Source organism: Doryrhamphus excisus, chromosome 21 (assembly GCF_030265055.1).
Source record: "Doryrhamphus excisus isolate RoL2022-K1 chromosome 21, RoL_Dexc_1.0, whole genome shotgun sequence".
NCBI lineage: Eukaryota > Metazoa > Chordata > Actinopteri > Syngnathiformes > Syngnathidae > Doryrhamphus > Doryrhamphus excisus.
The window spans coordinates 11,834,008-11,851,055 of NC_080486.1; the positions used below are offsets into that span (position 1 = coordinate 11,834,008).

At 43.6% G+C, this 17,048-nt stretch overlaps 1 protein-coding gene across 1 annotated transcript in view; it reads right to left on the reverse strand.

Annotated features, from left to right (window-relative positions):
- The window catches only part of LOC131108561 (cadherin-6-like), a 354,525-nt gene that overhangs the window by 213,929 nt on the left and 123,548 nt on the right, over positions 1-17,048 (reverse strand). Inside the window, exon 9 of the mRNA XM_058059595.1 lies at positions 8,090-8,145. The gene's annotated coding sequence lies outside the window, so the exon portion shown is untranslated. The remainder of the gene's footprint in view (positions 1-8,089; positions 8,146-17,048) is intronic.

Consider the following 17,048-nt stretch of genomic DNA (forward strand, 5'->3'; position numbering starts at 1 on the left):
AAAACAAATTTTTTTCTCCATAAAAAATACTAAAACTATTCTTTCTCCATAAAAAAATTAACTAAAACTATTTTTTTTCTCCATGGAAAAATTAACTAAAACTAACCTAATTTTTTCTCCATGGAAAAATTAACTAAAACTAAACAATTTTTTTCTCCATAAAAAATTAACTAAAACTATTTTTTCTCCATAAAAAAATTAACTAATACATTTTTTTTTCTCCATAAAAAATACTAAAACTATTGTATTTTTTCTCCATAAAAAAATTAACTAAAATTATTTTTTTTCTCCATGGAAAAATTAACTAAAACTAAACTAATTTTTTCTCCATGGAAAAATTTACTAAAACTAAACAAATTTTTTCTCCATGAAAAAAAATTACTAAAACTAAACACATTTTTTCTCCATTAAAAAAAATAGTAAAACTAAACTAATTTTTTCTCCATAAAAAAATTAACTAAAACTAATTTTTTCTCCATGAAAAAATTTACTAAAACTATCTTTTTCATGATCTGAACGCATATATTACAGTGCACATTTTAGAGTGGCCTTTTATTGTGGCCAGCCTAAGGCACACCTGCAAGAGCCTTGTAGACATGAAATAACACCCCTACAGTCACCTGCGCACTCTTATTATCGCCTGATTGCAACTCTTATGCTACAGGGACTCCAGACGGCCGCTAGCTAGTGAGCTAGCAGGCTAACAAGCTAGCAAACTAACCAATTATTGACAAATAGTGTAATATCGGATCGTTAAATATTAATCTATTTTATTTGTTTTTTGTCTGGAATTTATAGACTGACGTTTTTACTTGAGTCTTCACTCAAAAAAATCAATCGATCTGTTTTGTCTTTTTGCCCCCAAATTAAATTACCGGCATTCAGTCCCTTGACGCTGATCAGTTTATTTATGTCCCCGCCCCTCCATCGAGGGACACGAGGCTAAAAAGCTTCCCGGGCGTCTCAGTCCAGATCAATGCGGGCTGATAAAGGAGTGGCCGCTTTCAATATGGAGTTGGAGTCCAGAGCGAGAGTGTGTCACCACGGCTGACCCCCAAAGAGAGAGAGTGGACATGGTCATTAAAACCTCAAGTGAGCACGGAGCCGCTCGCCGCTTGCCGTTGCGATGGCGGACACACATGCAGAGGAAAACGTACGCACACGAGTGCTGCCTTTGAAGGGCATTGTGTAACGGCAAGGCTTTGAATTCAAAATGTAATCACACAAGTAATTATGGGTGATTGCAAACAAACCAGCCCCCACACAACAATCTACCGGGAATGCAAATACTGGACTATGAAGTCAAAAGGACTACAAGTGTTGTGATGCTCACACTCATCCACTAGTTGGCAGTATTACACGTCAAAGCAGCTGTTTGTCCTTCATCCAAAAACATCTTGACTGCATACTGATTGTATTATAACGACACTGGTACCAACATAAATGGTAGCAACCAATCAGAGTAAATATCATGGTCCCGATCCCGACACAAGCACCACACTCGATCGCCGGAACAATAGGCATTTATTGCAGGTTTGAAACTCTGTCACTTCCTGTCCGCCCCACGCTCAGGTCCCCTAACGCTGGAACACATATACAACTACACACACGTCTTATGTCCTAAAAGGTTGACTTTATTTGATTATGTTCTCTACGTTAGCTTTTACCCATGTATTAGCAGTGTATAAACTAATGAATGTTGTATTTTAATGTATATTTTACTGTATTTACTTGCTTTTATTCAACTCCATTTTTTCTGTAAAGCGTCTTTAAGTATTTTTGAAAAGCGCTGTACAAATAAAATGTATTATTTATTATTATTATTATTATTATATAAGGTGACTATAGGGGTGCTATTTTATGTCTAGAGAGCTCTAACAATGTCAAAGCACATCTAGAAGATCAATCAGGTTCTCCATGATCTAACTGTATAAATATTCCATTTATAAATTCAGTTATCACAGGAACCAATTAAGTATGATAAACGAGGGACTACTGTGCATTGGTCAGACCTAATAGGCTTAAAGTGCCGGTAGTATATTTTACTGTATTTACTTGATTTTATTCAACAATTTTTTTTCTGTAAAGCATCTTTGAGTATTTTGAAAAGCGCTGTACAAATAAAATGTATTATTATTTATTATTATTATTATATAAGGTGACTATAGGGGTGCTATTTCATGTCTATAGAGCTCTAACAATGTCAAAGCACATCTAGGTCAAGCAGGTTCTCCATGATCTAACTATATGAATATTCTATTCATAAATTCAGTTATCACAGGAACCAATTAAGTATGATAAACGAGGGACTACTGTGTATTGGTCACACCTAATCTAAGTGGTATACTGTATGTGGTATAAACGGTATAGGAATCAGGATCAGGAGTACGATTAAAGTTAATATTTGCCGTGTTCATCAGGATAAAAAAATGGTCGGCATCACAACAAATCAAAGAACAGGCTGAACTGTAGCATGTAGAATGTTAAAAACCCAGCAGCGCCCCCTGTGGAGCGCCTTTATTTTATTGCATAAGGGACTGCATGGAGGGTAGCTTGGTGTTCTTGGTTCGTATTAATAATTTATAAGAGCTCCTCAGGGATTAGTAAACAGGGACTTTATGACGGAGAGCGAGAGCGCCGGACGATTCGTCTTATTCGTGTAATAATAATAATGATAATAATAATAAAAGCGCTCCGACTGGAAGTTGTAGAGTTGTTTTATGCTTGCTGGGCCTTTGGTGGCGCACACACTCACACATTTCACACACTCACACAGTCAGACTGATGAATCGCTTGGGTTGTTTGCACTGCTCTCGCTCGCCGTTGTGATGCCGCGCGGAGCGGGAATAATAAGTCAAATATATCCACGAGTGCTTTTTGGCCACGGAGTGAGCAAAGCAGAGGGGTTCCGTGTCAACATTCATTACCATTTAGACACGCGCAGCACAAACGTTTACTTTAGGAGATTAGATGAACGAGGGCCAAGCGGTCTGCACTGAGCGCTCGCAGGCTGTCGCGCAGTCAGCGGGGGATTAAGGGAAGTTTACGTGCCGCGCTCTTCATGCCGGCGAGACTTTGTACGGGAGCGATGCGTCTCGACGACGACAGCAGTCAGTGTTGGTTTTTGAAAAGTATGAACACACAAAAATATGACGTGTTTAAGAGTACATAGTCGAGTTGAGCTACCGAGAATCGGAAGGCAAAGCTCACAATTTAGTGGTTGAGCTACTGTGCGTTCCCGCCCCCTCGTTTATGGTCATGACCGAAACAAAATGGCGGGTACATGCAGCCGGAATTACATCACTCCGTAGGGTGGTCGGTGTTACCCTAAAACATAGGTGAGGACCTCGGAGATCAAAGTAGAACCACAACTCCTTCACATCTGCTCCTCACCCGGATTGTGACGTGTTCTGGGCATGCCCAGTCGGGGAAGAGACCCTGTAGAAGATTATGTAAGCATATAAACCGCATTTTTAGCCGTGCATCTTTAAAATGCTGCAGTGTCTCCACTGATCAGCAACCATATTGTTTCTTATCAGGAGACGGAGGTTCTACCGGGCCGTACCGGGCCCTACCGGGTCCGTTGAGATGATCCAACACATAGATTTGTGACAACACTTGGCTGGAAAAATGTCCCAGGGAAAGTCCTCCCAGAAGACTGGAAGCGGTGCAAAGGACTACACGTGTGACGTTGCCTCATTTGCAATACAATCGATGGCGGTGCGTTGACTTCATGTTTGCTCGCCACTAGGGGAAACCTCGAAAGAAAATGTCCTTTTCGGACGGCAGCCATGAATATTTAAAAAAAAAAAAAAACAACAACAAGAGCGCTCCGGAGAGACAACAGCAGCAACACGATATTCTTTGTGTCGTCTTCAACGGACAGCAAACCGAAACCCACCCGGGAACCTCGGAGCATGTTTTTAAACAGAGTGCATTCATGCGCTAACACTTAACTTTATTGGACATCATGTCCTCAATGGCAGGGTCATGTTTTTATTCAAGTCCCTTGTGTTGCCACTTAGTCAGAACATGTTCTGTTTCACTGGCCCAGAACCATGAATGATTATTTATAAGTCAGGAGCCGCACGTTTACTTGCTTCCTTTAACGTTTTTGGTTTGGATACGTGTAAATAAAAGTCAGAGGTACCGTAATAGTCTATTGGACGTGTGCTGTGCACATCATCATCTTGATGCTGGAATTGAAATGACTTGAAGTAGCTTCTGTAGCCAAGAAGCGCTAATGTAAACACTTTATCCCCTTTTTACATTAACACTGTAACTCCTATATATCAACTTTATGCTACTAAAACGACATTTCTTTCATATGACGTCCTTGTAAAATTTTGTTTGGTGGCCCTTGAATGCACCACAGTTTCTCAGAGACATCATTTTTTCATGTTATGCGTGGAAAACAGATTATTCGCTATAAAATGTGTTTTTGGGCTGCACGGTGGACAAGTGTTTAGCGCGCAGGCCTCACAGCTAGGAGATCAGGGTTCAATTCCACCCTCGGCCATCTCTGTGTGTGGAGTTTGCATGTTCTCCCCGTGCATGTGTGGGTTTTCTCCTGGTACTACGGTTTCCTCCCACATTCCAAAAACATGCTAGGTTAATTAGCGACTCCAAATTGTCCATAGGTATGAATGGTGTGAATGAAATTATGCTTATAATGTATCTTATAGTTGGGAACTGATATTTTCCAGAAACTTAGTTGTTAATCGGCGTCTCCAAATTGTCCTTAGGTATGAATGGTGTGAATGAAGTTATGCTTATAATGTATATTTTAGTTGGGAACTGATATTTTCCAGAAACTTAATTGTTAATTAGCAACTCCAAATTGTGCATAGGTATGAATGTGAGTGTGAATGGTTGTTTGTCTATATGCGCCCTGTGATTGGCTGGCCACCAGTCCAGGGTGTACCCCGCCTCTCGCTCGAAGACAGCTGGGATAGGCTCCAGCACCCCCCCGTGACCCTTGTGAGGAAAAGCGATACAAAATGAATGAATTAATTAATTTATTATAAACGTATTGCAGATTTTTATCCATTATTGCCATTTTTTTTACATCCGTGCACACCCCAATCATCATTAAAAAAATCACTTTTCCAAATCGAGATAACTATACTGTTCCACTATCACATCAAAGTGATAGGACACACTGATAAAAATGTGAGCGTGAATGACTGGTGACTGACAACCCATCCAGGGTGTACCCCACCTCTCACCTGGGATAAGCTCCAGCTCACCTTCAGGTCCCTGAAGCCTAATTCCTGCACATCGTTGCCCCAGTTTTCAATAATTAAAAGCTACTAAAGCGTATGTAGACTATACAGCTAATTAACTAACACCTATTTCGCTTCACAGCAACGTCCCAAAGGCACAATTTGGACGTGACTGATTCAATTATTGGCGATGGATTCAGGAAGCGTGTGCGAGCGCTAAATAGTTTTGCCAAGCTCTTAACCTCATGTCGGCAAATCTTGTTTGTTTTTGAGCGAGGAGGAAGAGGAGGAAAACGGGGGTGTGGGAGGGGCAACTTCCCAGTGTTTATTTACGACGCGCGATAATTCACCGTGCGCAGCTCCGAGCCGTACGAGTCCCACCCCCGGTGACGCGACGCCCGCCATCTGCTGACAAATTCGCTCACACGCGAGCTGGGGATAGAGTGCGGAGGTGTGCCTAATAAAGCGGCCCGTGCGGAGAGGGACTGCATCGTGATTAGCACCATCAGCAGCTTTCTTCTCCAAGTCTTAATGGTTTCATCAATTAGCAATTAGCTTAGCATGAGGGCATGGCTGCCAAGTAGAAAGCAAGTCGCAGCAAAGATCAGTAAAGTGATTTATTTCATTATGGCTGACACCGCAAATAATTAGCAGGTTTTATTGTATTCACACGTAAATATTCACGCTGACGCAGCATTGACCAAAGAGTTGGTAAATAGCAACACGTAACGTTCAAATAATATTCAAATAAAGTAAAAAAAAAAACTTGTTGTTAGTTCTATGGCTGGTTTGTGTTATCAATTTCATTCATTCATTCATTTTCTACCACTTATCCTCAAGAGGGCCACAGGGGGTGCTGGAGCCTATACCAGCTGTCTTTGGGCAAGAGGCGGGGACTGGTGGCCAGCCAATCACAGGGCACCTATAGACACACAACCATTCACACTCACAATCATACCTATGGACAATTTGGAGTCGCTAATTAACAATTAAGTTTCTGGAAAATATCAGTTCCCAACTAAAAGATACATTAGAAGCATAATTTCATTCACACCATTCATACCTATGGACAATTTGGAGTTGCTAATTAACAATTAAGTTTCTGGAAAATATCAGTTCCCAACTAAAAGATACATTAGAAGCATAATTTCATTCACACCATTCATACCTATGGACAATTTGGAGTCGCTAATTAACCTAGCATGTTTTTGGAATGTGGGAGGAAACCGGAGCACCCGGAAAAAACCCACGCATGCACGGGGAGAACGTGCAAACTCCACACAGAGATGGCCGAAAGTGGAATCGAACTCGGGTCTCCTAACTCCGAGGCCTGCGTGCTAACCACTTGTCCTCCGTGCAGCCCAAAAACACATTTTATAGCGAATAATCTGTTTGCCACGCATAACATGAAAAAAATGATGTCTCTGAGAAACTGTGGTGCATTCAAGGGCCACCAAACAAAATACAAAATCTCAATGCTTGAGAGAAAAAATAAAAACATGACCAAATGTAAAAAATATGGGCTGCATTTGAACGCTAGTAATATGCATGCTGCATGCTTCCTGTTTCTACACTCTTAGCAACTGAGGGTCAAATCTGTGGGAAAAAAAACAGCCTATTTTCAGATAGTAATTTCTTTAGCGCAAAAATCCTCAAATTTGTGGGGGTGTGAATGCTGAAGGGCCGATGTGTGTGGGGATCCACTCTACATGAAAAACAGCAACACAACCCCCCCCCCCCCCCCCCCACACACACACACACACTCTATCGCTGGAAGACGAGTGGCATAAATTCTGCAGACTAAATTACGCTGTCACTCCAAGACGGACCTTTTGAGCATTTTGCTGCTTTTCATTCAGGAAGAAAAAAAACACTATTTTCTTATCCTGCGTGGCCCCCATAAGGTGCCCACGTGTCAGCGGCTAAAAGATTGTCTCTGGGATGAAGAGGAGGGGGACGAGGGATCGCAGCCTCGGGCTTTCTCTCTCTCTCTCTCTTTCTTTCTTTCTTTCTTTCTCCTGAGCTGGGACCGCTGAGGGAGAATATAATTGTTTCTGGAGAGAATAAAACGGGACGAGCGAGCGAGGGAATGCTGCGCCAGGCCAACGGAGCAGAAGACATGAAGGAGGCGAGGAGGCTTCAAAGCAAACACTACTTTGCTTGGGCTTGAATGGCTCCCTTCCCGACGTGATGATTGCGTGAGCCGCGCCAGGCAGGCGACAATACCGCAGCTTAATTGAAGAGGAGCAACACGTTTATCTTCTATTAGATTAGAAAGCACTGCCCTCAGGTGGAGGCATCAATTACTACAAAGGATTGGATTGTCTTATTTGCAGCACACGTAATTAGATCGATGACGCACACACACACACACACACACACATGCTATTCATACATCCATATTACGGCCCTCTGTGACTTGTAGTTTTTATTAAAAGCTGCTTGCTCGCTAGGAAGGAGAGATTGAAAAATGCAGCAGAGCAGAGTTTCATCAGATGTGACTCACTTGTTTCTATTGTAAGGTGACTGCTTAGCAAAACAAATCATCACAACGCGCCGTGTGCACCGGGGAGGAACGCACGGTGCTCCCGCCACCGGGAATAACGGGAATGAAATGATTTGACCGGCGATGTTCACTCTTCTTTCCTGATTTAAAAAGAGTCGGCACAGCGGCTAGGGATACCACGCTGAAGTCCGACTCACTTAACTTTTTATTATTATTACCCTATTTACCCCATATAATGTTCATATAATTAGTAAAATAAAAAGAGTTTTACATCATTTAATGTGAAATAATTCTAAATAAGGAATGGATGGACATTATTGTACATCCTTAAAAAATCTAATTAAATAGTGTTTCTTACCTTATTTATCACTTGCAACTTTCCTTGGCCCCATGGTGTGTTATTTCGCAGTCACACTAAAAAAAAACAAACAGACAAAAAAAAGCAAGGTCAATGAGTCGGCAACTGATTTTGACTTAGGTGCAATTTCTATTAAGGACCGATACAGTGTCCGAAAACAGAGGCAACATTTACAATAAAAAACAAATCATTCAAAAACTGGAGTGTACCAAAGAAGTGAGGATAGGGTGAACGTTTTAAGTATTTTCATGCATAAAAATGGCTACCTGAACTAATACACAAATCTCAGACATTCAGAGACACATTGTGTTATGTAGGATTCCACACCGGTCACTAGGTGTCAGTAATGCTACGTTAATGCAGCAATAGCCAACGCAGGAAGAAATGGTACCTGGAGGTGAAACAGGAGCAACAAAGACTCTCCCAATGCTAACATGAGTGTCTTATGTCTATTATATTGGGTAATACAAGTGTAAAGGTAAACATAGGGGTGTTATGTCACGACTACAGGGCTCTAATGTAAAAAAAAAAACATATTTTGACGGTTGTAAACAGGTTTTCTATAAAAATAAAAATAAAAATAAAAATAAAAATAAAAATAAAAATAAAAATAAAAATAAAAATAAAAATAAAAATAAAAATAAAAATAAAAATAAAAATAAAAATAAATAAAAATAAAAATAAAATAAATTATATTATGAAAGCAGGAAGTGTACAAATGTAAGTTACCGATTGTAAAAGTACTGATTATGTGATGTATTCAATTGTTCCTAAATGGTGCAATTTCGCTTCTCACGGTCAGGTCTGGAATCAATAAACAGTGATAAACGAGGGACTACTGTACAGTAATTCTGTCTGAAGGGGTCTCTTCTATTTCATGTGTGTCCCTCCTCCTCCTGCGGCGGGACAACTGGGCGCTGTCTGGCTACTTCAAACCAACTACTTCTTTCTGAGGAGTTGTTGCGCACCATTGCCGCTGGCTTGTGCGTCCTCGTCTTTTGCTGTTGTTGTACTTGGTGTGACTCTCATTAAAAGTGGCCATAACGATCTTCCAGCCTTAAGCCTCGACATCGGGATCCAAACCCACATTGCATGTAACAAGTCATCTCACAATGCAGCATTAGTCGGATTATTATCGTTCGGGGTTACTTTACATTTATTACTATACCACCAATTGTGCTCTAAAATACTCCAAAACGTAAATATCTGTGTATTCTGTCGAAAATGTGCATATCTCAACAGTCTTGGGTGCAAAGCCGTGATTTCTCTCACACTTACGTCCACAAATATTATTTAGCGGGTTTGTGGAAACGCTATTGAAGAAAATCCCCACTCATCAAATAAGCTGTTAATTAACTTTGCCCGTTTTTATTTTTAGAACTCCATCTAATTTCTCCATAAATACTACAGTACATGTCATTTATTTATATGTTTATCGACCGGGAGTTGGAATATTTGCACTCAGAGTCAAAATATTAGCATGATGCATGTATTATAATACTGTGTTATTAGGTGTATAATATTCATAAAAACTGCATTTTTCAAACACAATCCTGTGTTGGCTTTGATCAGATTGCGTACCCCGCCAAAGTGACTGTTGCGTCCGAATTCACCCCGTCCATTGTCTCCCGCAGGCCGACGCTGCCGGTGCTATCAGACGGCAACACAAAAGACGAGAGGTGGGCTCACTCGGTGACCTTTGCACTGTTTTACACTCGTCTGATGCGGGTAATGAATTCACAGCAGCGGTGAGTCAGTGGCGGATCAAAGAGCAGCCTCCACTTCAAGACAGCCGGCGTGACGGCGCACAAACATCACATCGCATCACGGACGCGTCAATTCCTGATGCCGAGCCGGTCAGGGGGAAATAAATAAAAAATATATTAATAAATAAAAGTAGCACCTTCGCAAATGCGCTAATGAGTGCAAGGGATGCTGGCGCTCTTTCAAAAGGGTTGCCATGGCGACGGCGGCGGTGGTGGTGCAGTAGTGCTGGAGTCATGACCACACCGGCTCAAAATAAAACCCCGGCGAGGGAGCTGTGCGCGAGTCAAGCGCGGGTGCAGCAAAAAAAAAAAAAAAAAAACGCCAACGAAGCGCCATAACCGCCTTCGCCGTGATGTCATTCGGATATCAGTCTAACTTTAGCACGTGACCTTGGGCATGTACCGTATCTCCACTTATCCACCACGCCGCTGGAGGCTTTAACTCTGCTATACGGATGAGGATGATAGCATCTCACAACGGTGCTCTCTACATTCAGACCGGCTGCCAAGAATTGAACAAGTGCGTCATCGTCTTGGGCTGCACGAGTGCTGCCGCGGGAGCTGCAGAAGCAAATATTTAATAGCTCCAAGATCACACGTGCCTTGCTGGAGTTCCTGAAACGAACCCAGCTGAGCACAAACGAGATGGTCCGCCCCCGCAGTGGGATTGTCACGCCCACTTAAAGCGAGCACGGGGGTCAGGTTGCCAGCGATTGCAAGACAAGGTGCAAAGAGTCATTCCCACGAGCTCTTGAAAGCGATCGCACGTTGACCAAAGTGGTGATAAAGAGGCGTCCTGCAGGATTCCAGTAACAACGGGTTCAGGTCTGGTGAATCCCTGAGCCCGAGAGCGTCAGGAGCGGTGCTAAACGGCGCGGCGCGGAGAACAAGCGCTGCAGATGAACCAGGTGCATCAAACCACAACATGGATATTTCATTGGGATCCAAACGATTCAGACGGTTCTGTTCTGAAGCGCTCAATTTCACGTTCCATTGGGGAATCGGTCTTTGGTGGACTGGAAACGTTAATGGACCTTTGGGATGTGTTTAAGTCAAGTACATCTGTCCGTTTTATATTCTGCTCGCCTTCACTACGGTCACGGGTATGCTGGAGCCTATCCCAGTAAGCAAACTCCACACAGATGTGTTCCAAAAGACGAACCCACAATCACCCGACTCTATTGTTCGATTCAGTTGCTGCTTTTTGATAATAATAATTTAAAAAAATTAAAAAAATTGATCAAGATTGGTTGGAAAACACGTCTAAGATCTAAGTCATTGTCCGTAGAGTTAGAAAACTTTGTAAAAACGTAGCATAGTTAGCATACACTCCAAAACATTGTGACCCCAACCCATAGTGTGTACCAGAAAGGTCATTTGCAACCGTATACAGTGATGCTACTCGTTTAAGAATCTACACAGAACTGGAATTTTTTTTTTTTTTAATCACGGAAGGACCAGGAATTGGCCGAGCTGTTTTTTTTTATTTTTTTATTTATAAGAGACTTTTTTAGGGGCAGCTGCAGAAGAGCCGACCGAGCGCCAGCAGACAGAGGTTTCCAATTACCCGGCACTGGAAGGATGAAGGGAAGGAGAAACAGGTGGTGCCTTTAATTGCTTTCTGCTAGCCCACGAGCTAGCTAGCTTTAACGCGAGGAGGAACCGAGTCCGCCGGGAGCCGGCGAGAAACTCAAATGAAAAGATTGAAGGATTAGTGATGTTATATCATCAATGCTGGGTCTAAAATATTCAGTATCGCATAACTAGTGTTTGATTGTACTGATGCATATGCTCATCTTGCTCCACATCCATTGTCTTTCATCTTCAAGGCTCGGCGGGACTTGTGGGATTCAGCCCGTTTTTGAATATGAAGGAGTTGCAATTTGCAGGGAAGTGCTGATGTCCAAGGCTGCCTGAGGATGCATAATCAAATGCTTCAAAGTTGACACCGACAGCAGTTTATGTAACCTCTCCCCATCAGCCGCAGCGCTGACGCATTTTGCATCACAATAACAACGTCGGATGCTGATTGTGTACAGTCTCTTACTAAAAGGTGAGCACGAGTGCTGCCTCCACTAGGGAGATGCGGTTCATTTGCTGTCCACCGTCAACAAAGCCGTTATTGACATGCTGTTCTTCAAAAAAAAAAACACAGTACACATTGGAGTGAACCATTGCTCCCCTGCGGCTACAGCACTCGTGCATCCCCACACCGTGATGCTACCCGCAGCCGTTGTAGTGAACCACTGCTCTCCTGCGGCTACAGCACTCGCGCATCCCCAGACCGTGATGCTACCGCAGCCGTTGTAGTGAACCACTGCTCTCCTGCGGCTACAGCACTCGTGCATCCCCACACCGTGATGCTACCCGCAGCCATTGTAGTGAACCACTGCTCTCCTTCAGCTACAGCACTCGTGCATCCCCACACTGTGATGCTACCGCAGCCGTTGTAGTGAACCACTGCTCTCCTGCGGCTACAGCACTCGCGCATCCCCAGACCGTGATGCTACCGCAGCCGTTGTAGTGAAACACTGCTCTCCTGCAGCTACAGCACTCGTGCATCCCCACACTGTGATGCTACCGCAGCCGTTGTAGTGAACCACTGCTCTCCTCCGGCTACAGAACTCGTGCATCTCCGGAACATGATGCTACCACAGCCGTTGTAGTGAACCACTGCTCCCCTGCGGCTACAGCACTCGTGCATCCCCACACCGTAATGCTACCGCAGCCGTTGTAGTGAACCATTGCTCCCCAGCAGCTACAGCACTCGTGCATCCCCAAACCGTGATGCTACCACAGCGGTACTCGACACTTATCTCGCTTCTTCTTTTCTGAGGATACTAAATGTATACTGCTAACCAAAGCTGTACACCGACTACTCTAAAGTGTATCCACGTTTACCTCCTATAGTACCGCCCTTTGAGAAGATACTCGCTTTTGTGAGATACTGTCTGTGTGTGATGCGCGGCTGCTGGCAGTGATTGCCCTGTTTTCCCATTTCCCCTCTGGCTAATCACCAGAGTCCCCGTAAATCCTCGCTATCGCCACAGGATCAGGAAAAGGCCTCCAAGCCCCCGAGGGAGCCTATTTCCTCAGAGAGCTCCACAAACTGGAAACTTCGGGATGTATTTGTCGTGGCCCGAGGATGGCCGGAATCGGCGGGGCTGAGTGAAACTCCACGTTTGGTGTCGGCGGCAGGTTTGCAAACTCGATCAGGTGTAGAGGGTCCGGAGAAATGTTATTACTAGAAAGTCATAGGAGTCAAGAGAGGGAAGGTCATTGGACGGAGACACCCTAAGCAAGCCAGTGTGTGTGTGTGTGTGTGTGTGTGTTCCAGCTGGTGCAGCTACACAGAATAATTAGTTTGGTTGGAACAGAACCAAGGGGGAGGGGGGGGGGGGTTGCTGGATTAGCTCTTGGAGGGCAGCCTCTGTGATGCATGCTGAGATATAGACTGTCATCCAGCAGGCACCAGCAAGCTTCTGATGGTCTTAGCAGCCTTGAGCGGGGGGGGGACAATTATAGCCTGAATGGCAAACAGGGTCCTAGATGTTCCCAGAGGTGGCCTCGGGAACAACCCGAGCTTGACACCCTCATGTGAGTGATGGATACTGATCTTGAAGGACTTGTCATCATGACAAATTAAGATGGAAACGTGAACTTTAAAACCAATACGGAGAAAGAAAACGCCATCGTCTGCCTCACTTGAAGGGAACGCTCAAACGTTGCGGGTTTTCGTGACGTTATGAAGGGAAAAATCTCCATTTTGCCTTCGCTGCACATCCTAAAATGCAACCTGGGAGCCATAAGCTTTGATGGTTTTACTCCTCTAAGCTAACATGGCGTGATGTTGCTGTTAAAACAAACATAATGTTAGCATATTACTGTAATACTGTAAGGCTGCCTCATACATGACATGTAGTATTCTCTGCTGGTCACTAGGTGGCAGTGATGTTACATTGATACCACCACTGGAAGTACTGTAGAGTACTCGTACTATGCTAAGTCTCTACTATTTAGCGTAATACGAGTGTAAAGTTGACTATAGGGGTGTTATTTCATGTCTAGAGGGCTCTAATCATGTTTGAATCTGTATTTAGAAGGTTGTAAACACGTTTTCTATGCTCTAAGTATTAATGTATCACTGTTGGGTCTGCCAACAATTGACCACAGTCGGAGGCAAACACAGCTCATTAGCATTAAAGCTACAGACGCAGAAAAAAGTGTATTAACAGTAGGGTTTAATAAAAATTGTTTTTAAATTTAAATTACAGGATTAATGTAATTATTTATTTAAAATTGCTAAAAATGTAATAACAAGGGAGCTTTCATTGTCATACATGTAAAAAAAAAACATAACTGCAAGCAGACATGCAAATTTCATTTGGTGGTCAACGCCACGTTGGCTAATTTACAAGCTAACGAGCTGTCCGTTCCAACATGATTGACTCCAGAGCCCACAGTGGCGAGCGATACAGCGTCTCAGCATGCCGAACCCAAGGCCTCGTCGTCACTCAGCTGTGATAATCAGCTTCCAGAAGGGAACTTGATTAGCTTACAAGCGAGCACAAAATGTGCGTGCGATCAAACCGGGAGGCGCGCCGCCAGAAGAAGTTCATCATCTCGCAGACTGCCTCCCCAATAAGAGTGCCACTTGTAGCGCAGATGCCCCGCTGGGCCAGCTGCCTGCGCTACAGAGCTGACGCGTCTCATGCCAGCGGCGAGACCTTTAATGGCGGTCCAGCTCGTATATATTTAGATCCATGCTACTTCAGACCCAAGCGATAATCACAGTTCTTCACTTGGATATTTACTTTTTTTCCAAGTCTTTAAAAGTGATCCATAATAAATGGGAACTGATCATTTTGTCATCGGGAACGTCCAATTCTACACGGCAACATGACTTATTTTCCTTTTCGATGCACATCTGCTTTGGGAGGATTGTCGCCATCTTTTATTCATGCATCTTTTACATTTTTTATAACGTCTTCGTGGGCGGCAGGAAGAAAGCGCGGCGGTTGGTAGCGCAGTGACGCCTCTCTGGGTTCAAAGCTTTGGGCCTGCCGCAGCCATTGTGGCCCCGATCCTGGAGAGGACCCTGTGAGTGAGCCCTTTTTTTTGGCCGTAACAATCGCCTGTTTATGATTTCAAAACAATATGTTGGTTATAGACGTATATTCTCTACCCCTGCAGCAGCACTTTTAAAGAGGGCCCTCTGTTTGCTAACTTGACCTTTCTTTCCCCTCACCTGGTCTATGCACCCCTTCAAGTCACTGGTGTGTGTGAGTGGCAGGAAGAAAAGCTCTCTGTCACTTGGGGGGAATAAACTGCATGATTCTGTAAACCATAAGAGGACAACCGCTGTGCGCTAACAATCGTTGAGCCACACAAGATGGTTGCATCTTTCTCCTGGTGAGTGACAGGAAGAAAAGCTCTGAGTCACCTGGCGGGAAAAGCTGTATATATGGATCTGTAAACAATAAGAAGACGACCTCTGTGTGCTAACAATCTTTGAGCCACACAAGATGGCTCCATCTTTCTCTTGGTGAGTGACAGGAAGAAAAGCTCTGTGTCACTTGGGGGGGATAAACTGTATGATTCGGTAAACGATAAGAGGATGGCATCTGTGTGCTAACAATCTTTGAGTCACACGAGATGCCTGCATCTTGCTCCTGGTGAGTGACAGGAAGAAAAGCTCTGTGTCACCTGGGAGGAGAAGCTGTGTATGAATCTTTAAACGATAAGAGGACAACCTATGTGTGCTAACAGTCTTTGAGCCACACAAGATGGTTTCATCTTGTGAGTGACAGGAAGAAAAGCTCCAACTTTGCTGTTGCTGTGCGTGTATAAGTCTCACGACCCCCAAACATAAGACGACCCATCTTTTACAGACCGTTTTCTAGGAGAAAAAATGTCATCTTATATTAGGGACTATATTGTTCTGTATTCTGTTTAATGTGTTATGTTTATCCATCCATTCTACACAGAAGGCCTCGTACTACACAATGAAAGTTTAGGATTTATTAATATCACACATCTTATGTTCCATCTGCACTGTGTGGGATGCACCATTTGGGAACACACACAATATTCCTGAACCGAAGAGACGACGGTGAGAAATAGCGATATAGTCAACTGTTTCCTAACTGGACCGTACCAACTGTGACATTAAAGCTGCCACGTTCCAATCTAGCGTGACAAATATAAAAAAAAAACGGTCCCCCGCCCCAGTGACAGATACCTATGACAACGGTGCAGGCGGCGGTACTGCATCACCTGTTCCGCTAGGACTCCGCTCATGCAAACAATAGGTAAATGATCGACGACGCTGGCGGACGACTCTGATAATAAATAAAACTGGGAAAAGGCAAACGGATGCATGAAATAAACTCATGGAAGCGAATGTTATGGTGTTGGATTATACTACAGTACTCACGGCTAGCATGACTTGGGGAAAAATTACAATGATTTTGACAATGAAATGTCAAAACTGGTTATTATTCATTCCAAAAAATGGGATGTTGAGCGTGCACATAAAGTGTTTAGATTGGTCTGTGTGCGTTTTGTGGGTGAATATTTGTCAGGGAGCGTGCTGGCGTGTTTGCGTCCCCGCTGAATTCGCTTGGCTTCAATTAAATGAAGCAGGAAAAGCTTTTAAAATGACCCAGCACTTCGCTCTTTTTTTTTTTTTTGCACCTCGCCATGGCCACTTTATCCCGGCGTCCACACACGAATAATAATAAAACATAATGCATGATGCTAAATAAACATTTAAAATGAATAAGAGAGGTTTTATTTTGAGCTTAATGAGAGTTTTTGCTATAAGAAACACTCAGTCATGTGACTCATGGCCGCTCATGTCGGCGTGACTGACTTATGACTCACAGCGTCTTCATCTCCACGGCAGATACTGTACGTCTTTGAAAAAGGCAACACACACACTCGCCTATGTGACTAAACAGCTGAGCTTGAATAACGGCGCTGAAAGCTCGGCGTACTCATGGCTTATTCATGTCTTCCATACCTGCCATGCCGCTATCAACGCGGCATTCGTCTGGCAGAAATATCAGCTCCCCTTCCGGGTGCTGGAGTGGAGGCGATATCAGTGGCGTGACGCCCCCCCCCCCCGCCGCGATCCCATCAACGGAGGCGGCGTAGAACGCGGCAGGAGGCGGCTAACGTGTTAGCATATG